The 19773-nt window shown below is 51.5% G+C and overlaps 1 pseudogene; it reads left to right on the plus strand.

Annotated features, from left to right (window-relative positions):
- The first annotated feature begins 1660 nt into the window (after positions 1-1660).
- Positions 1661-18651, plus strand: LOC103711510 (annotated as a pseudogene).
- Positions 18652-19773: the final 1122 nt, after the last annotated feature.

Genomic DNA, 19773 nt, shown 5'->3' on the forward strand with positions numbered 1-19773 from the left:
GGATCAAAGATAGGTCTGGTCTTCTCTCGATAAATATAAACCTATCAGGTCATGTAGATTATCTTCCCTTTTCTTAACCTAAGAACTCCCATGTCTTAAAGTTCCAGAGAAATAAGGATTACAATAATTCCTCTAAACAAAAAGAAAATTAAAATGAAATCTCAAGAGAGAATGTTGGTTGAACTTGCACACCATAACCAAGGTTAACGCAAGCTAAATAACTTCTTTTCTTGCATCGATCAATATAATTGAATTCTAAAACAACCCATCTACTAATGAGAAGATGGAGTTGATTGAGATAAAGTTTTATCCCCCGTGACAAATGAAGAGAACATGGAGTTAAGCATTGGAAGGGTCTCACTTTTTTGGGACGCCGGCATCAAATTTTCTGATTAAAAACAAGTAGTAGTAATTTTACGTTTCCCATTTGTTGTTGGGTTATTTTAGATTGAAATGTCAGCATGATGCTAGTGGAATACTCCAACCTTGATCATGGTCTCCTGCTTTGGACTTGACTAGAGTTTCCAACAGTACCTAACCCAACCTCAATTTGCAAACTAACCTTTGGTCGATACCAATACTTTCTTTCAAACAAAAAGAAAATGAAGGAAAGAATGGCTGTGCTTGAATACAAAAAATGTGGTTCAATCCATATGGCGTTAATTAATATCGTTTTCATCTCTTTATGTAAATGAAGGAAAGATTCTCCGGAGGCAGGCTATGATTGCCACCTTATGTTCTTGTCTGCAAAATAAACATTTATTCGTTCCATCCTCTCCCCAAACATTAAAAAAAGACTCAAACCTGACCTTGTTCCATAGTATACCCTTCAAAAAGGTTGTGGATTATTCGTTCTCATTGACATAATAATGTACTAATTTCTGCATGATTGATTATATGTTTGCATGCTACTCAATGATCGTGATCACTAATTATTGATAAATATTTTTTAAAGTATTTATGATTTACCAAAAAAGAAATCCATGTGATGATTATATACATACATTGTTATTTTTACATCTTGAGTAGTGAACATATTGCAATTGGCAATAATGTTCAGCGAACAGCGGGAAATTGTTCTAAGATGTTCACTCCAAGCTTGAAGGCCAACATAATTTTGTAATCTGGATTTTACTGGCTTGAAGAGATCTAGTTCATTTCAAATTGTGAAATATCATTCCAATTTAGTGGGGCCAATGGACAATTAATGTGTTGATGTTGTCATATATTCTAAGACTTACTGGATTATTAAAATTATTTGATTGATATAAAGGGCTAAGTTCAACTTGTATGAACTCTCAAAATCTAAGGTCCATGTTCTTTTGAAAATGTCAAGGGGTTTTTTCAGTCTATCTGGTTGGATTGAAATCCAGGTCCATACTCAACAATATGTAAGGAATCATAGGCTTGGGTTCAAATAGCACAATGAGATTCAAATATGGCCACAACCCACAACGAATTTGGAAAAAAAAAAAACTTGCCACCATATAGTAAAGTAAGGTTCTCTAGATTGGTATGGAAGGTTGCATATCCGTATATATTGTATCGAGCCAACGTGAACTGAAGATAATAATCTAGAATCTATAGAATAGGAGGGGAGAGAAGGAGGAAATTGTAACCGTAACCTTGGAATGAGGGGAACTGGGGATGGGTAGAAAAGATGAAGGTGAGAAAGAGGGAGAGGGAGAGGGAGAGGGGCGAGAGGGACAAAGAGAGGTATACTCGGCATTGGCATCAATCGAAGGCATTTCAGTTGGCACCAATATTGATCAATGGTGGTGGCACTAATGTCGGGTATTGGTGGAGCCTCCGACAACTGCATAGTGGGGTTTCAAAGATCTAATCATGGTGGAAGGAAGGGGAGAGGAAATGCGTCGCGGCGTGGGGGGCTCAGAGGGTTTTAAAGACCATACCAATCTACCGAACCGTGTCGGTTCTTGGCATGTTCAGTTCGGTATAGCTTGACTCACTTTGTTCGGAATGTTTGAGTGAATTTTGAGTAAAGAGTTTTTTTGCAAAAAAACATAAAATTTGAGAAAACTATAAAATAATTGTAAGATGCATTGTCCAATGCAAGGTACGCCGTACCGGTCCGAACTGGGCGGTATGGGATGTGCCATACTGTATCGGCTCGACTCACCAACTCTATAGCGCGACCCCATAAAGGAAAGTAAATGGAATGCATATTTGCAAACGATTTAGTTTAGTGTATGCATCTATTAGGCCGAGAAAGATTTAAAATCTAAACCATAGTAAAGGCATTTCTCTAATGTTAGACTTGCAGTTTTTCTTATTAGAGGTGCTCCCACCCTTTTTATCTAAACAATAAAATACGCATCATTTAAGGTCTATTTGGTGCTTGCAACTGAGCATCCATGCTGAGCTCGGATAAGGAAAAATCCATGTAAAATATTTGGCTGAGTTCAAGTTTTTGTTGAACGGAATTCTCGCTAGGGCAAATTGAGGTTGAATAAAAGGGGGCACCAAACTGCTTCCCTGGAGCCACTAAAGCGAAATGGACCCACCACTTAGCCCCCTTGCCAAACGGGCCCAAGCCTACATGCGTGCCTCAACGCAACGACCCTATTAAATAAGAAAACTCATCCAGATAGGCCACTTCAAAGACAACCCAGCGCACAATGTTTTTTTTTTTTTTTTGCTAAAAAATAGAAGAGGGGAGAGGAAACCTCACCCACATAGCAGTCCCACTGGGCCCTCCTTCCATCAAAAAATGTTTGATACGGATAGACAGGATGGCCATCCTTTCCTCGTACTCTTCCCGACCCGTGGGTTATCTCACGTGTGAGTACGTCACTCCAGCGCCACCTCAGTACCGGGCTCGACGGATTAGATAGCGATTCTACCGAGCAAACCAGACGGAGGGCATCCGGTACCCACATTTAATTGACGCCCACATGTTTCGAATCTGAGTCACTCCTGTGGAATCTTAGCCCATTCCAACTGTGCTACCATCTTAGAGGCGCACACAATGTTTCTCACGATCAACACGTCTCAAACATTGTAGAGACGATCTCAACCTTAGATCAAGGCAGATGAGGCGTTTGAGAGAACTTCAAGACACAATTGTTGCAAGCTGAGCTGCACAGGATCCGCTCCACGTTAAGGGCTCGTTTGGTTCGCAGGAAAAAGAGGCGGAAAAGTGTGGTCAACGGGAAAGTAATGAAATGCCTCTTGTTTGGTTGGAGTTTTCAAAGGAGAGAGATGGGAAAGTTGTATTCCCATGGGAATATGATTCCCACATTTCATGGGAAAGTCTTTCCCATGAGAAACATGGAAAAGTTACTTTCCCATGAGGTGGGAATCACTCCTTTTTTATTTTTTCCCAAAAAGACCCTTCAACATTAAAGAAGCATTAAAGAGGCATTAAAGAGGCATTAAAGACCTAATTTTTATTAAGGGCATAATAGGAATTATACATAACTTTTCTAGGAAAGTGGATGGTCAACCAAACAAAAGCACTTTGGAAATTTGTCACTTTCCCATGGTTAACCAAACATGCCAAAAGTACTTTCCTAGGTATCCTCTTCCTAGGAATCTGATTCTCAGGAATCATATTCCTAGGAGGAAAAATACTTCCCGCGAACCAAACGAGCCCTAAGTGTTACTGCTAATCGTGACACTCCTTATCGTGTCCCAGCTTTACCGCATTCTTCTGCTCCCGCTCCGACTTCGAGCGTTGTAAGGGACCGATCTTTCTGTTTTTAGTCCTTCCACAGGGAAAGTGAGGCCCTTCGATCGCTTTTCAAGAGAATTCGGAAAGAAGAGAGTTATAAAAACGGCTTACGCCAAATCCTAGTCTCAGCAACTAATTTACTAATTTATGGCGTAGAAGGACAGCTGCCGGTTGCAAAATCCTGCTTCCGCGAACGGGTCGTGTAACCCGTAACGCGGGTCACAATCTGGCCTCATCGGTCTCATGTGCGCTTATCATCAGTAACAAGGCAAGCAGCTCCTCGATGGTCTCCTGCCCCTATAAATATGGCCTCTCGACGTCTCCTTTTCCGTTCGTTCCTCCTTTGTTTCTTTCTTTCTCGTTTCTTCCGAGCGGCGAGTGGGAGAACAGAACAGAGGTTGTCTCGCTGTTGGTCTTCTCTTGGCCGATCTCTCTCTGTCCTTTGGCTCTGAGGTGAGCTCCTTTTCTTTGGTTTCTTTTTGGAGTTCTTTAAGAATCTTTGTCATATAGCCTCAGGTATTACTTTTCCGCTTTTTTCTCCCCCATCTACTTGTGCTGCATCTTCGATTCATCGTCTCCTATCTTCGAAAACCCTATATATATTTGTTGGGGGGAATAAAGTTTTCCCCAAATGACATAAATACCCCTAAGAAGCCGTACAACCTCCGACCTCGGACAGCCGAAGTCAGCGTCCGACCTCGGAACGCTCGGCCACAAGATGACCGACCCCGAAACCTCCGACCTAAGAGAAACCCCGATGTCCGAGGACCGTACTCTAACACCCTTCCGGCATTTATTGCGCACGGCCGCTGTAATCTCCGGCTTACTCCATAATAAATGCGGATCTCCGGCTTACTCCACCAATAATGCGGATCTCCGGCTTACCCCATAATAAATGCGGATCTCCGGCTTACTCCACAATAAATGCGCATGGCTCCTGACATCTACGGATCCCCGGCTCTCCACGGCAAATCGACCCAGCAGGGTCTAGTCGACTATGATAAGTCTCTGATCTCGGCCATACCGCCGACATCAGTGCAATGACTCGCCTGACCAAGCGCCGACCTGAACAACATGCCAAGCCGTACTACAGCCTCGCCCTGTTACATCACAGGTAAACCGACCCCCGCATATAAAAGGGAGCCTTGGCCTCCCAAGGGGGGATCGGAACATTCATACACCCAAAAATCACTGTTTATCTCCTTCTCCCCACTATTTGCCCCCTCCCTGACTTGAGCGTCGGAGGGCCGGCGCCGGAGAACCCGGCCACCGGTTCGTGTGCAGGCACCCGGACGGAGGACGCCGCCAGCCAACGGATCGCCGCCCCGCTGCGAGGACCTGCTGTTCCTTCTCTCCGACAGCCCCGGACGGAGGACGCCGCCCGCCGACAGACCGCCACCCCGCCGTGAGAACGAACAGTCGTTTCCTCTCCTCGACCGAAGATTGCCCCCGGGTCCAATTTCTAGCAACAGTTGGCGCTAGAGGAAGGGCCCGAGTAGCAGTCATGAAGTTGAGAAGTAAGGGAACCTCTAACGTCTCCCGGCGTCCCCCGCAAAGTCCTGGACACTCCGTCCAGAATTCCCCAACTCCGGCTGACCCAGCTCCTCAGGTCCAGCCGGAACAGTTCAATGCCCTGGCACAGCAAGTCCAGGCCCTGGCCGCCGCCGTTCAGGGCCTGCGGCGCGTGGAGGCTTTACCGGCACTTCCCCCGCAGGCCCAAGCCCCGCCGGAGTGTCTCCCCAACGGCCCGGTTCTCCCCAGCCAAAATTTGCATGGCTCCTCCAGAGCCAACGATGGAGAACGAGCTTCTCCCCGGAGAGAGTTACCGGGAGAAGGTTTTGACCGGAGACCCCAACTTTCTGAGGCGGAGTCAGCCCCGGATCACCGTGAGCTGGCGCAAACCACAGCGACAATCCCACGGGTGGGGGAGCTCGACCGAAAAGTCGAGCATCTGGAGCGCCAGATTGCGGCACTCCACAGCAAGAAGGCAAGACAGGAAGGGGACTTTGAGTTCACTACCAAGTCCCCCTTCTCCCGCCAGATCGAGGACGAGCCAGTTCCCGCGAGGTTCAAAATGCCTCAGGTGGAGCCCTACAGCGGAATCACCGACCTCCTCGACCACTTGGAGAGTTATCGGGCCCTCATGGCCCTACAAGGGTCCTCGGAGGCCATACTCTGCAAGGCCTTCCCAGCAACCCTCCGAGGGACCGCTCGGCTTTGGTTCTCTGGTCTGAAGCCGAACACGGTGTCCTCTTTTGAGCAGCTCGGCAGGCAGTTCGCCACCAACTTTGCTGCCAGCCGGCGCCAGCAACGAACATCAGACTCCCTCCTGGACATCAAGCAGAAGGAGGGGGAGTCCCTCAAAGAGTACCTGGATCGCTTTACCGCCGCCACATGGGAGGTTCGCGAGCTAGACCAATCGATAGCCATGTCGGCTCTGAAGACTGGGGTCCGCTCCTATCGATTCCTCTTCTCCATCGAGAAGAGCTTCCCGGCCGACTTCACCGAAATGCTTGCCCGAGCCCGGAAGTACGCCAAGGCCGAGGAGGCAGTCGCCTCCAGACGGGGGGCAATCGAGCCCACCTCGAAGAAGCGGAAGAAGCGCCGCGAGGAGCGCGGTCGACAAAGAAGCCGGTCTCCCCGCCGAGAGAAGAATCTCCCCAGACTGAGGAGCCCGCCCCGTCAACAGGGGCGACCTCAGCAGAGGACACCTCCTCACCCGAGGTCTCCACCACGGCCCCGGACGTACCAGGCGAGGTATGAGAACTATACACCCGTCAATGCTCCTCGGGCCGAGATCCTGATGGAAATTGAGGGTCGGGACTTCTTCCGACCCCCGCCTCCTATGCGAGACACGGGATTTCTCCGAAATCCCAGGAAGTACTGCCGCTTCCACCGAGATCGCGGGCACGACACGGAGGACTGCTTCCAACTCCGGGACGAGATAGAGGCGCTCATCAGACGGGGAGTACTCAACCGGTTCATGAGGAACCGACATGAGGGAAGGAGGCCGGCGGAGAATGACGCACCAACCGAAAATCCTGGCGGCAACAGGCCTATCGCCGGCACCATCAACATGATTGGGCGGACCTCGACAGGAACAGCCGCCCAGGGAGCACCCCCGAAGCGCCCACGCACTGATGAAGTCATCTCGTTCTCGGACGAGGACTTAGAAGGGGTTGAGACCCCTCACGATGACGCTGTGGTCATCTCAATGATTGTAAATAGGTTTGATGTAAAGCGTGTCCTAGTTGACAATGGAAGCTCAGCCAACATTTTGTACTACCATGCCTACCAAAAAATGGGGTTGACAGAAGGACACCTCCGGAGAATCAATGCCCCGCTGATCGGGTTTACCGGAGATGCGGTCCCGGTTGAAGGTGAGGCTAGCTTCCTTGTTACAGTTGGCCTCGCCCCCCGGGAGAGCACTGTGAGGACGGACTTCCTGGTGGTCCGTCTGCCCTCGGTCTACAACGCCATCCTTGGGCGCCCAGGGTTAAACGCCCTTCGAGCCGTGGTTTCAACTCGCCATTTGCTCATGCGGTTCCCCACCGGCCAAGGAGTGGGCGGGGTCCGCGGAGACCAACTGGTCGCCAAGCAATGCTACATGGCGGCCCACACAGTAAAGCAACCAGCCGAGGCACCAGACCGCCCGATGGGCCCTTCACTGCCCATAGAAACCCTTGATGCGAGGAACACCCTCTGGAAGAAGCAAGTAGAGCCCGGTGAGCTCCTTATTCAAATCCCACTACAAGAAAATTTTTCCGAGCTAACCGTGCAGGTTGGCTCCGGCCTCGGCGCCCATGAGAGGAATCGCCTCGTCAGCTTCCTGCGGGACAACGCTGACGTCTTCGCCTGGTCGCCCGCGGACGTGCCAGGAGTTGACCCCGAGGTCATGGTCCACCGACTCCAGGTGAGGCCAACCAGCAGGCCTGTAAAGCAGAAGAAAAGAGGCTCCGCCCCTGAGCGACAACGAGCTGCGGCCGAGGAGGTGGACAAACTCCTCAGAGCCGGCTTCATCCGGGAGGTCTCCTACCCGGATTGGCTCGCCAACGTAGTCCTCGTAAAGAAGGCCAACGGAAAATGGCGTATGTGCGTGGACTACACCGACCTGAACAAGGCCTGCCCAAAAGACAGCTTCCCTCTCCCGAGCATCGACCAGCTCGTCGACTCCACTTCAGGACACCAACTGCTAACTTTTATGGACGCCTTTTCAGGATATAACCAAATCCGAATGGCGCCAGAAGACGAGGAGAAGACGGCCTTCATCACCGACAGGGGCACCTACTGCTACAAGGTGATGCCCTTTGGCCTGAAAAACGCTGGGGCCACCTATCAGAGACTGGTCAGCCAAATCTTTAAAGACCAGATCGGCCGGAATATGGAAGTCTATGTGGACGACATGCTGGTAAAGAGCCAAGCGGCGGAACACCACATAGCCGATCTCAGCGAGACATTCGCCAAGCTCAGAAAATACCAAATGAAACTCAATCCGGCGAAGTGCGCGTTTGGAGTCACCTCGGGCAAGTTCCTGGGTTTCATAGTGACCCAACGCGGAATTGAAGCCAACCCGGAGAAAATCCGGGCACTGCAAGAGATGTCGCCTCCAAAGACAGTTAAGAAGGTGCAGCGGCTCGCGGGGCGGGTAGCCGCCCTGGGAAGGTTTGTTTCTCGATCAGCCGAGCGTTGCCTCCCCTTCTTCAAGAGCCTCAAACGGCCGAAAGACTTCCAGTGGACAGAAGAATGCCAGCAAGCCTTCGAAGAGCTTCGGAGCCTCCTGGCCTCTCCCCCGCTGCTCACCAAGCCCCAGAAGGGCGAAATTCTTTACTTATATCTGGCCGTCTCCCCAGCTGCAGTAAGCTCGGTCCTCGTCCGGGAAGAAGACAAGCTCCAAAAGCCGGTCTATTACACCAGCCGGGTTCTCAGGGATGCTGAGACCCGATATTCTAAACTTGAGAAGACCATCTTCGCTCTCATCAACTCGGCTCGGAGACTCAGGCCTTACTTCCAAGCCCACACGATAGCTATATTAACCGACCAGCCTATGAAGCAGAAATTGCAGAGGTCGGATCGTGCGGGGAGGATCGCCAAATGGGCGGTCGAGCTCGGGGAATTCGACCTAGAATATCGGCCCAGGCCGACTATCAAAGCTCAGATACTCGCCGACTTCATCGTGGAGTGCACCCTTCCGGACGACCCCGAGCCGCCATCCGAGTCCGTGGAGGAGACCCCGAAACAGCCATGGGTCCTGCACTCAGATGGGTCTTCGACCTCGGGGGGCAGCGGGGCCGGACTTATCCTCACCAGTCCAGATGGAGTGGTGGCCGAGCAAGCTCTGCGCCTCGAGTTCCCGGCCTCGAACAATGAGGCCGAGTATGAGGCTCTCGTCGCCGGGCTCAAGCTGGCGAAAGAACTAAAAGTAGGAGACCTGACGGTCTTTAGCGACTCCCAGCTGGTGGTGAACCAGGTCCAAGGAGATTTTGAAGCTAAAGAGCCATCCATGCAAAAGTATCTCCAAAAGGTGCGGGAACTCACATCTGCCCTGAATTCTTTCAATATTCAGTATATCCCCAGAGCGGAAAACCTCAGGGCAGACCAGCTATCCAAACTGGCCACCTCCCGCATGAGCGAGCTTCCCAAGGGAACAGCGCTCGAGTATCTTCGGGTCCCCAGCACGGAGGAACCCGAGCCCACTATGTGCATCGACTCCGAGCCAAGCTGGATCGACGGGCTCGTCTGCTATCTTCAGGATGGAACTCTACCTCATGACGAGACGGAGACTCACCGAATCAAGCGCCAGGCTCCCCGGTATGTCTTGTACGAGAATAAACCCTATCGACAATCATTTACTTCTCCCCTTCTCAGATGCCTCCGCCCCTCCGAGGCGGATTACGCCCTCCGAGAGGTCCATGAAGGGATCTGCGGAAATCACCTGGGGGGTCGAGCCTTGGCCCACAAGATCCTGCGACAGGGATACTACTGGCCCACACTCCAGAAGGACGCAACGGATTTCGTCCGCAAGTGCGATCGGTGCCAACGAAACGCCAATATCCAGCGCCGACCTTCAGCTCTGCTGACCTCCATCATCGCCCCCTGGCCGTTTGCCCAATGGGGGATCGACATCCTGGGGCCCTTTCCCCTGGCCACCGGACAGAGAAAGTTCCTGGTCGTCTCCATCGACTACTTCACCAAATGGGTCGAGGCCGAACCTGTCGCCCGGATCACCGAGCAAAAGATGCGGGACTTCGTGTGGAAGTCTATAATCTGCCGATTCGGACTACCCCGTATCCTTATATCTGACAATGGTCGACAATTTGACAATGTTCATTTCAGGGAGTTTTGCTCTGAGCTCGGCATTGATCATCGCTTCACCTCGGTTGCCCATCCCCAGACAAACGGAGAAATTGAGGTAACTAACCGAACTATTTTGCAGGGACTCAAAGCTAGGCTTGATCGGTCCAAAGGACAGTGGGTCGAGGACTTGTACAATGTCCTTTGGGCGTACCGGATCACGTTCCGATTGCCCACGGGAGAGACCCCCTTCAACCTAGCATACGGCACTGAGGCCGTCATCCCATTGGAGATCGGCTTGCCTTCTCTGAGGGTGGAGCATTACGACCCCGATACCAATTCCTCCCAGCTCAGGAGCAATTTGGACCTCGTCGAAGAGACAAGAGAGGTCGCCCGGGTGCGCATGGCAAGATATCAACAGCGAACGGCCCAATACTACAACTCCAGAGTTAAGCCCAAGCTCTTCAAGGTAGGGGACCTCGTCCTCAGGAAAGCCGAGGCTTCCCAACCAACCGAGCAAGGAAAGCTCGCCCCAAACTGGGAAGGACCGTATCAAATCGCCCGGGTACAACGGCCAGGGGCGTACAAATTGAAGTCCCTGGAAGGGACTCTGATCCCACGAAGCTGGAACTCCGAGAATTTACGAATGTACTACCAGTGAAACCCCAAGGGGTTCAAGATAATCAGGATAATGGACTCAGCTCCTTTTTCCGCAAATATTCCTCTCATTTTGATGACTGTAATTCTCTTCTAATATTGGGTCGTCTGTGATCCTCAGATCCCCCGGCCAAAATCGGGATGCCTCGAGGCTCGACCGTAGAGTCCCAAACTCCCTCGACCTCGGGAAGAATCGCAGGACGGTGAAACGTCGACTGGAGCGAGATTCCTCGACTAAGGTCGAGATGCCCTGAGTGTCGACAGTGCGTGCCCAGACCCCTCGACACTTCGGAAAGACGGGGTAGTACCTTCGCAGTCCCCCGTGGCGCTCGACACCAACAACGGGGTAGTACCTTCGCGGCCCCCCGTAGCGCCTCCTCGACTAAGGTCGGGATGCCCCGAGGGTCGACCGTAGAGAACCAGACTCCCTCGACCTCGGGAAGGCGTCGTGAGGGGTGGAAAGGGTGGCTCCACCCGGGGCGCCACAAAGTGGACCCCCGGGAGCGGTCGACGATCTCCGATCCCCGAAGCGAGCGATCCCTCGACTAAGGTCGGGATGCCCCGAGGGTCGACCGTAGAGAACCAGACTCCCTCGACCTCGGGAAGCGTCACCGGTCGGTAGAGCGTGCCCAGACCAGCCGACCTGACGAACGATCCCTCGACTAAGGTCGGGATGCCCCGAGGGTCGACCGTAGAGAACCAGACTCCCTCGACCTCGGGAAGGCGCCGTGAGGGGTGGAAAGGGTGGCTCCACCCGGGGCGCCACAAAGTGGACCCCCGGGAGCGGTCGACGATCCCCGATCCCCGAAGCGAGCGATCCCTCGACTAAGGTCGGGATGCCCCGAGGGTCGACCGTAGAGAACCAGACTCCCTCGACCTCGGAAAGCGTCACCGGTCGGTAGAGCGTGCCCAGACCAGCCGACCTGATGAACGATCCCTCGACTAAGGTCGGGATGCCCCGAGGGTCGACCGAAGAGAACCAGACTCCCTCGACCTCGGGAAGGCGCCGTGAGGGGTGGAAAGGGTGGCTCCACCCGGGGCGCCACAAAGTGGACCCCCGGGAGCGGTCGACGATCCCCGACCCCCGAAGCGAGCGATCCCTCGACTAAGGTCGGGATGCCCCGAGGGTCGACTGAAGAGAACCAGACTCCCTCGACCTCGGGAAGGCACCGTGAGGGGTGGAAAGGGTGGCTCCACCCGGGGCGCCACAAAGTGGACCCCCGGGAGCGGTCGACGATCCCCGACCTCCGAAGCGAGCGATCCCTCGACTAAGGTCGGGATGCCCCGAGAGTCGACCGTAGAGAACCAGACTCCCTCGACCTCGAGAGGTATCACAGGTCAGCAAGGCGCCCACAAACCCGCCGACCTGATGTGAGATCCCTCGACCAAGGCTGAGGCGCTTCGAGGTCCGACCATAGGGTCTTAAGCCCCCTTGATCTCAAAAAGGGCTACAAATTAACAAAGCCTCCCCAGATCCTCTCAACTCCGGCAAGAGTCGCCGGGTCCATGGGAAGCCCGGGCCCCTTTTACCAGTCAAAAATGACTCCGGAGGTCGACGAGGAAGGAAAGCGACCTACTCCACCATGCGAAGCATGACCCCGGGAATGCAAGCGGTACACCCAACTAGACGCCCTCCTTGTCAAATTTTATCTACATATTGCCAAGCGGGATCTCGTCCAATGTTGGAGTCTTATTTTGCCCCAAAGCCGGGCTTCTTCGCTGAGTCGGCTTAAGACCGACCTCCCAACCTCATTATGCCTGCTCTGTTCGTCAAGTCTCCGTAATCCGTACTAAGGCTTTATAAAGTAGGGCCCAACTCGGCTCTTCTAAGTAAACTCCGACGTCCAGCTGGGAAAGTGGTCCCGGCCACGAATGTACCAGCCAAGCACAGGTACCAAGGCGATCTTTGGGAATCCCAGCCTTGTTCGCCGAAATCTCGGCAGGGTCCGAGGACGATAACTATGAAAACCTTCGGCAATAACTTGTTTATTAGCCCGCGCTCCCTATGAGAGGTTGGGAGTTGAGTTCGGAAACCCGACTAAACTCCCCGAATAGCGGCACGAATAGACCTATTCCGGTCCCACTTGAAGGGCTAAGGCCCGACCTCGGTGCCTTAAGATTTTTCTAAAGGCCAAACGTGGCAACTCCCACGACTCTAAGATCCGAGTTATAGGACTTAGAGAAATTTTCTAGAAACCTAAGCTCGGAGCTCCCTTTGGTCGAGACGACTGGAATCCGAGAAGGCTAAGATATAGCCAGGGAAAAGGGCAGCTTCGTTAAGCAGCCCAAAGATTAAAATACGAAGTTAGAGGTCGTCGAGGCGGTTAGCCAAGGTTCTAGCCTCATCCACGACAACAGAGGGAAAGATGAACACAGAATGACAAACATTTCTTCATTAACAAAGGGCCGGAAGGCCAATTACAAAATTGGAAGTCGGCCACTCAAGGGCCGACCCCGGATACAATGAAAAAGAAAAGAAAAATATGCTTAAGTCCTAAGCGGCGGGGGCCACATCCGGGGGGTCATCCGGCACATTGATGACCTCATGATCTTCCTCCGGAACAGGCTCGGGGCCGGGAGCAGGAGCTTCGGGTGCCGCCTCCGGGACAGCATCGAACTCGGCCGCCGGAGCCGCCTCCATGACACCGTCCGCCTCGGCTACCCCCGTCGAAGGCTCGGCGGGGTCCTGCTCGTATATTCCCGCCTCGGACGTCAGGATGGCAGGAAGGGCTTGCACGTCGGACCCCCAGCCCCGGTCCTCCCTCGGACGGACCGTCGAGAAGTCGTACTGAGGGCAGTACCGGCGCACCTGGTCCCGGAAGTTCTCGAAGCCTCGAAGGAAACCGTCGACCGTCTCCTCCTCCAACATGTCGCGGAACTCTTGCGACTCTTTGAAGAGTTCCACAGCATGCTCGGCTCGTTCGAGGGCCCTCCTCTCCCGGGCCTCAAGTTGCCCGAGTCGGAGGCGCAAGACCCCCTCCTCATACTCGAGGGCCGCGACCCTGGCCTGGACCTCCCCTAAGCGCGCCTCCGCGTCGCGCATGGTTGCCCTGGTCAGGGCATGAGCCGCCTTCTCCTCCTCGAGCGCCCCCACCATGGCAAGGCGCTCAGCCTCAGTGGCTGTCCACCGAGCCTCGGCCGCGGCCAACGCCGCCTCCAGCTCGGCGACTCTTTTCTTGGCCGGCTCCAGTTGCTGGCCGAGCTGTTGAACTTCTTCCCGATACCCATGGGCGATGAACGCCATGGTGTCGAGCTCGAGAATATGCTGAAAAGGAAGAAGCGAGGGTATTGTGAGTCGAAAAGCACATATGTACGCTAAAAACTCGGGGAAATTAAGAAGAAAGCTTACCCGGGCAGTGTTGCAGTAAGCACTGCCGACGACCTCCTCCAGCGAAATACCCCGGAACACGGCCCGGTCCGCTGGAAGCACCGCACGCCGCAACATGGAGCGTGCGACCTCGGCATCTTGAAAGGCCGAGCGCCCCTCGGGAGTAGGAGAGTCCGGCTCGGCCGACTCTTCTCGGAAAGCCCGAGAAGAGCTCGGCACGATCGAACCCGAGGTCCCGGAGCCGCTCGCCTCGGTGCCTCGGGTAAGCCTGGGTCCTGGCTGCTGCGGCCGGACCACGGACGGCTCCCCCCGCTGGGAAAGGGGGGTAGGGCAAGGAGGGGCCGACGGGCCCGCATCACCAACAACCCGCTCCCGTCTCGGGTCGGCTGCAGGGGCCCCCGCCTCGGGGCCACTCGTCCCGGCCGACGAAGAAGCGCCGTCCGTCCTCGCCCTCTTCCGAGGCTGGGGCACTGCGCCCCCGACCTCGGCCTCTCGCCTCCTCAGGCGAGAGAAAAGTGATGTGTTGCTGGTCGGCATGCGTGGAATATCTGAAATTAAAAATTTTGTTAAGAGTCAGACCAGTGACCGTAAAGACGGAGAACAAGAAATAAATAAATAGAATAATGCAACCGCCCTTACCCTCGGGGCGCGCCGAGCTCAGACCCACGCTCGCCAGGGCGTCCTCCCGCAGGAGCTCGGTCAGGTCGTTGCCCCTCCCGAGGGCTCGCAAAGAGTCCAGGGTCCTCAGCTCCCTCCCCGTGGGCTCGGAGAGTTTGTTGAGGGCCTTCAGCCGAGGGTGTCCCCACCTTGGCTCGAACCCCCAAGGCGCCGCAGACGCCAGAAAGAAAAACTTCCTCTTCCACTCGTGAATCGAGGAAGGGGCGCCCCGGAAGAGTGACATACCGCCCCGAAAGGCGAAATATAACCACCCAACGTCCGCCGGATTTTTCTTTAACAGAAAACACCGGCGAAAAAGGCCTACCAAAATCGGGATTCCGTGCCCGAGGCACAGGGATAAAAACCCAATTATGGTCCTCCATGAGTTCGGAGCCAACTGCGCCGGGACGAGTTGGTACTCGGCCAGCAAGTTGCTCACGAACTCATGGGCGGGAAAACGCAGGCCCGCCCAAAGTGTCTCGCGGTAAACCGCGATCCGACCTGGGGGCGGCTGCGTCACCCTGTCTTCCGGCCCTGCGGTTTCAAGGCGAAACCCGGGCTGGAAGAAGAAACGGGAGCGGATTAACTCCAGCTCCTCTTCCGACAGACTCGACCCAACCTCTTCGGGACCGGAACCCATTCTCACGGAAGAGTGGAGCAAAAGTTAAGAGTAGAAAATGGAGGTTGACGAGGAGGAGAAAAGAGGAAACCCTAGTGAAAACGGGAAGAAAACCTACTGGACATTGCCGGAAATCGCTCCGGGCACCACCAGCAAGACTCAGCTGAGGGAGAAAGCAGGGGGGAAAGACGACGAAAATAAGAGGCAGCCAAACAAGACCTTTAGGGCAGACTCGTGGGGTTTATATAGACCCCCCTGACGGCCCAGATCGACGGGGTTGGTTCCCATCCCCCCGGGTTGCGCCACGTGTCGACCTCGGAAGCCGAGGCACCGTATTCACTCCGGTCTAATAAATCGGATACGAAATCGAAGCGTTGTCCCATCGGATCTCGGGGCCTCATCATGGGCCCACAGAATCAAATCGTCCTGAGGAACGAGCGGACGTAACCCCCGCTCCCCTCGTTTAATAAGATCTGGGACACGTGGAGCCCCGATGAGGCCTCCACTTCTTCGGAATTATGATCCAGTAACATGAAATCGAAAGCGTCCGACCCCGGGTCGCGCCGCGTGTCCGTTTCAAACCCCGTAACGGCACACTCATTAATGAGCCAGAAACATCGATTACGGAATCGAGACACCGCCTCGACGAGCTCGAGGTCCCCCATTATTAATCCGCCGTAAAATGATCCTGGCGATTCAAGAAGCATGATGATACGAGCTCCATCATTAGCTCACCGAATTAAGCAGCCTCGAGACGCCAAAGGGCGCATATCTCACCATAAAAGCTCCGGAAAGCACAAGGGGGCGGGCGAGACCTTCCCCCCAACCTTAGTGACAGACTTTACTTCCCACGTCCGAGCTCCACAAGCCGCTCGAACTCGGAAGTCGGGGGGTAGTGTTGGGGGAAATAAAGTTTCCCCCAAATGACATAAATACCCCTAAGAAGCCGTACAACCTCCGACCCCGGACAGCCGAAGTCAGCGTCCGACCTCGGAACGCTCGGCCACAAGATGACCGACCCCGAAACCTCCGACCTAAGAGAAACCCCGATGTCCGAGGACCGTACTCTAACACCCTTCCGGCATTTATTGCGCACGGCCGCTGTAATCTCCGGCTTACTCCATAATAAATGCGGATCTCCGGCTTACTCCACCAATAATGCGGATCTCCGGCTTACCCCATAATAAATGCGGATCTCCGGCTTACTCCACAATAAATGCGCATGGCTCCTGACATCTACCGATCCCCGGCTCTCCACGGCAAATCGACCCAGCAGGGTCTAGTCGACTATGATAAGTCTCTGATCTCGGCCATACCGCCGACATCAGTGCAATGACTCGCCTGACCAAGCGCCGACCTGAACAACATGCCAAGCCGTACTACGGCCTCGCCCTGTTACATCACAGGTAAACCGACCCCCGCATATAAAAGGGAGCCTTGGCCTCCCAAGGGGGGATCGGAACATTCATACACCCAAAAATCACTGTTTATCTCCTTCTCCCCACTATTTGCCCCCTCCCTGACTTGAGCGTCGGAGGGCCGGCGCCGGAGAACCCGGCCACCGGTTCGTGTGCAGGCACCCGGACGGAGGACGCCGCCAGCCAACGGATCGCCGCCCCGCTGCGAGGACCTGCTGTTCCTTCTCTCCGACAGCCCCGGACGGAGGACGCCGCCCGCCGACAGACCGCCGCCCCGCCGTGAGAACGAACAGTCGTTTCCTCTCTTCGACCGAAGATTGCCCCCGGGTCCAATTTCCAGCAACAATATTTTTTTAACGCTGGGTAGAGATTCCTGTCGTCGGCGGATCTTTGTGGAGGAGGAAAGAAGAGGTTATTGAGTGATTTACTACTGGTTTCTTGATTCTTTCTGAGTTTTGTCTCGATTTGGAAAGTTCTGATGAGCTGAATTCTGGATTTTTCTGGGAATCTTGATGCTTTTGCTTTTGTTTTTTCAAGAATGATTTGATCCTTCTTTCCTTTTCTTTTGATCATTTAGGGTTTAAATGTGAAGACTTGTGACAACGGTGTGGATATTTGTGAGAAAGACGTGGCATTACAATGTCTTCCCTTGGCAGAGAGTAGGTTTTCTTGATCTTGCAATTGCTTGATGAGGACTTCAAAGAGACCGTCCAAAAGTACGCGTTCTTTTGGGAAAAAGGTTCAAACCTTCATTCGTGATTTGTTTTTCTAACCGCTGTTGAGTAAAGGTTCTGTTTTTTAATTTTTACCTGCCTTCTTCTTCTTATTTTCGTGATAGGCTTGAGAAGGAATCTGGTTTCTATTCCAATATGAAATTCTTTGAAGATGAAGTGCAGAGTGGAAACTGGGATATAGTCGAGCGATGCCTCTCTGGTTTTACTAAGGTTGATGATGACCGGTAATCCATGAAAATCTTCTTTGAAATCTGGAAACAGAACTACCTTGAGTCATTGGATAAGTAAGTTTCCTGTTCTTGTATTTTCTTTTAAAGTGATTGAATTGAGCCCTTGCAGGGGAAGTGGTTTTAAATTGGAGAATTTTTGTTTCGTTTGACTGGAAAATGGCTTGTCGGGCTTGTTTCCTGTGATATTTATCATTCCATATGATTATCCTTTTCTTCCCTTCTATTTTATAATTAAGCATGATTTTTATATCATTTCTGTTTCAAGGCATGATCGTGCAAAAGTTGTTGATATCCTCGTGAAGGATATGAAATCTTTGCCTCATTTAACGACTAGCTTTTCAAGGAAATTACACAACATCTGGCATTGGAGAATTTCAGGTAAGGTTTTTATAATAATTTATCTATGTCTGTTGGTTTGGTATATGGTTGGTCTTTTAGAAACATGCTTATTTTTTAGGGGGAATGAACAGCTGTCAAATATGGGGATACAAAATCAGCAAAGACAATAATGCTTGCTGAGCTTAAGAAGCTAATTGAGGGGAAATCAGAGGTAAATCAATGGGGGATGCTTTCTCTTTTTATAATGTGGTGCCACTTTAGTTGATATTTTTCCTTCTAATTGCAAACATTTTCCTCAAATATGAAGTTTGGGATTATTCAAAACTTGCATTCATCACATTGCTTTTACTTATTAGTAATAAACACATGTATAAAGGACATGGAATTGTGCTTCCTTTTGTCTTGCATCACTTTAACTTGCTAGTAGTAAGTACATGCAAAAGGGACTTGCTGAAAAGGCTTAGATCACTTAAGATTCTAGTTCTACTAATGTAAGGGTCTCACATCATCATATAGTCTCCAGCTACCTATGCAACATAAATTTTTATAAGACATGCCAGTGATGTGGGGTCTTTTGATCTCTTATATATTCATGAATGACCGTACTGGAAATGCATATACATCCACACATATAAAACTTTACTTGCAAGTATAAAAGTAATGCTTCACGCACTTAAAAAATTAATGATTTCAAATTAAAATGACTAAAATATTCTTAATGGGTAGGCGTGCAAATAGAAATTTTTATAAGGGTATACAAGCAAATAGTACCTTTACAAGGATATTCATACATTTTTTATATTTAGAAAGGTATATACGCAAAAAAAATCCTAATAGATGGAAAGAATTTAGATACATTAATTAATATAATAGCCTTTATAATCCTGTATTTATTAGGAAATGCATTTGGTTCTATGAACAAAGGCTTGTTTCTTTATCATGAATATAACAAAAATATACAATAAGATTTACAAATTGGATGTATCTAGATTTACCTCCTGCAATTGATCTGATGATGGGATTAATATGATACTAAGAGGTATGGTAGCTTTGCGTGACCGACCTAACTCGAATTTTAGGACCCACGGGTTCGGGTAGGTCCCAAAATTGGATCCGAATCATTTTTTGGATCGGATCTGGGTTTACCGAACGGGCCCGACCCGACCTGAATGGATCCGCAGAGAGAGAGAGAGAGAGAGAGAGAGATTGGGGGGGGGCAAAAAAAGAAGAGGAAAAGCCCTAAGGGGAGTAGGGTTCAAGCGTGGAAGGATAGCAACAAGCATGGGTTCACAGAATCCAAGGGAACCTTGGCTCGTCAAGATTCTCTCTCGATCTATTACACTGTTGATACCCCTAGTGTCTCGGTTGCAGGCTTCTTTTTTTTTTTCCTTCTGTTTTTTGGTTTTTGTTTCTTTTAACTTTTGAAGGGAGAAAATGAGGGAACACTGAACTGAATATGGGTCATTTTTTAATTTTATTTTTAATTAATATAAATATGATTTTTTTAACACGGTTAGAACAACCGTTATATTAGGAATATTTGTGCAATAACAGAGTTTTACGCGGGTATACATGCAAATATCAATTTTCGAAGAATATTCACGCAAAATCTGATATGTAGAAGGGTATCTATGCAAAAAATCCTATTTTAATTTACACAGGAATGCCTAGAACTGTACCTATGGCATATTCTCCTTCTCCTCCTCCTCCTATTTCTTCTCCTTCGTCTTCTTCTCCTTCTTCATCTTCTCCTTCTTCTCCTTCTTCTTCTTCTTATCCTTCTCCTTGTTCTTCTCCTCCTTCTTC

The sequence above is a fragment of the Phoenix dactylifera genome, chromosome 1 (genome assembly GCF_009389715.1).
Source record: "Phoenix dactylifera cultivar Barhee BC4 chromosome 1, palm_55x_up_171113_PBpolish2nd_filt_p, whole genome shotgun sequence".
Classification (NCBI taxonomy): Eukaryota; Viridiplantae; Streptophyta; class Magnoliopsida; order Arecales; family Arecaceae; genus Phoenix; species Phoenix dactylifera.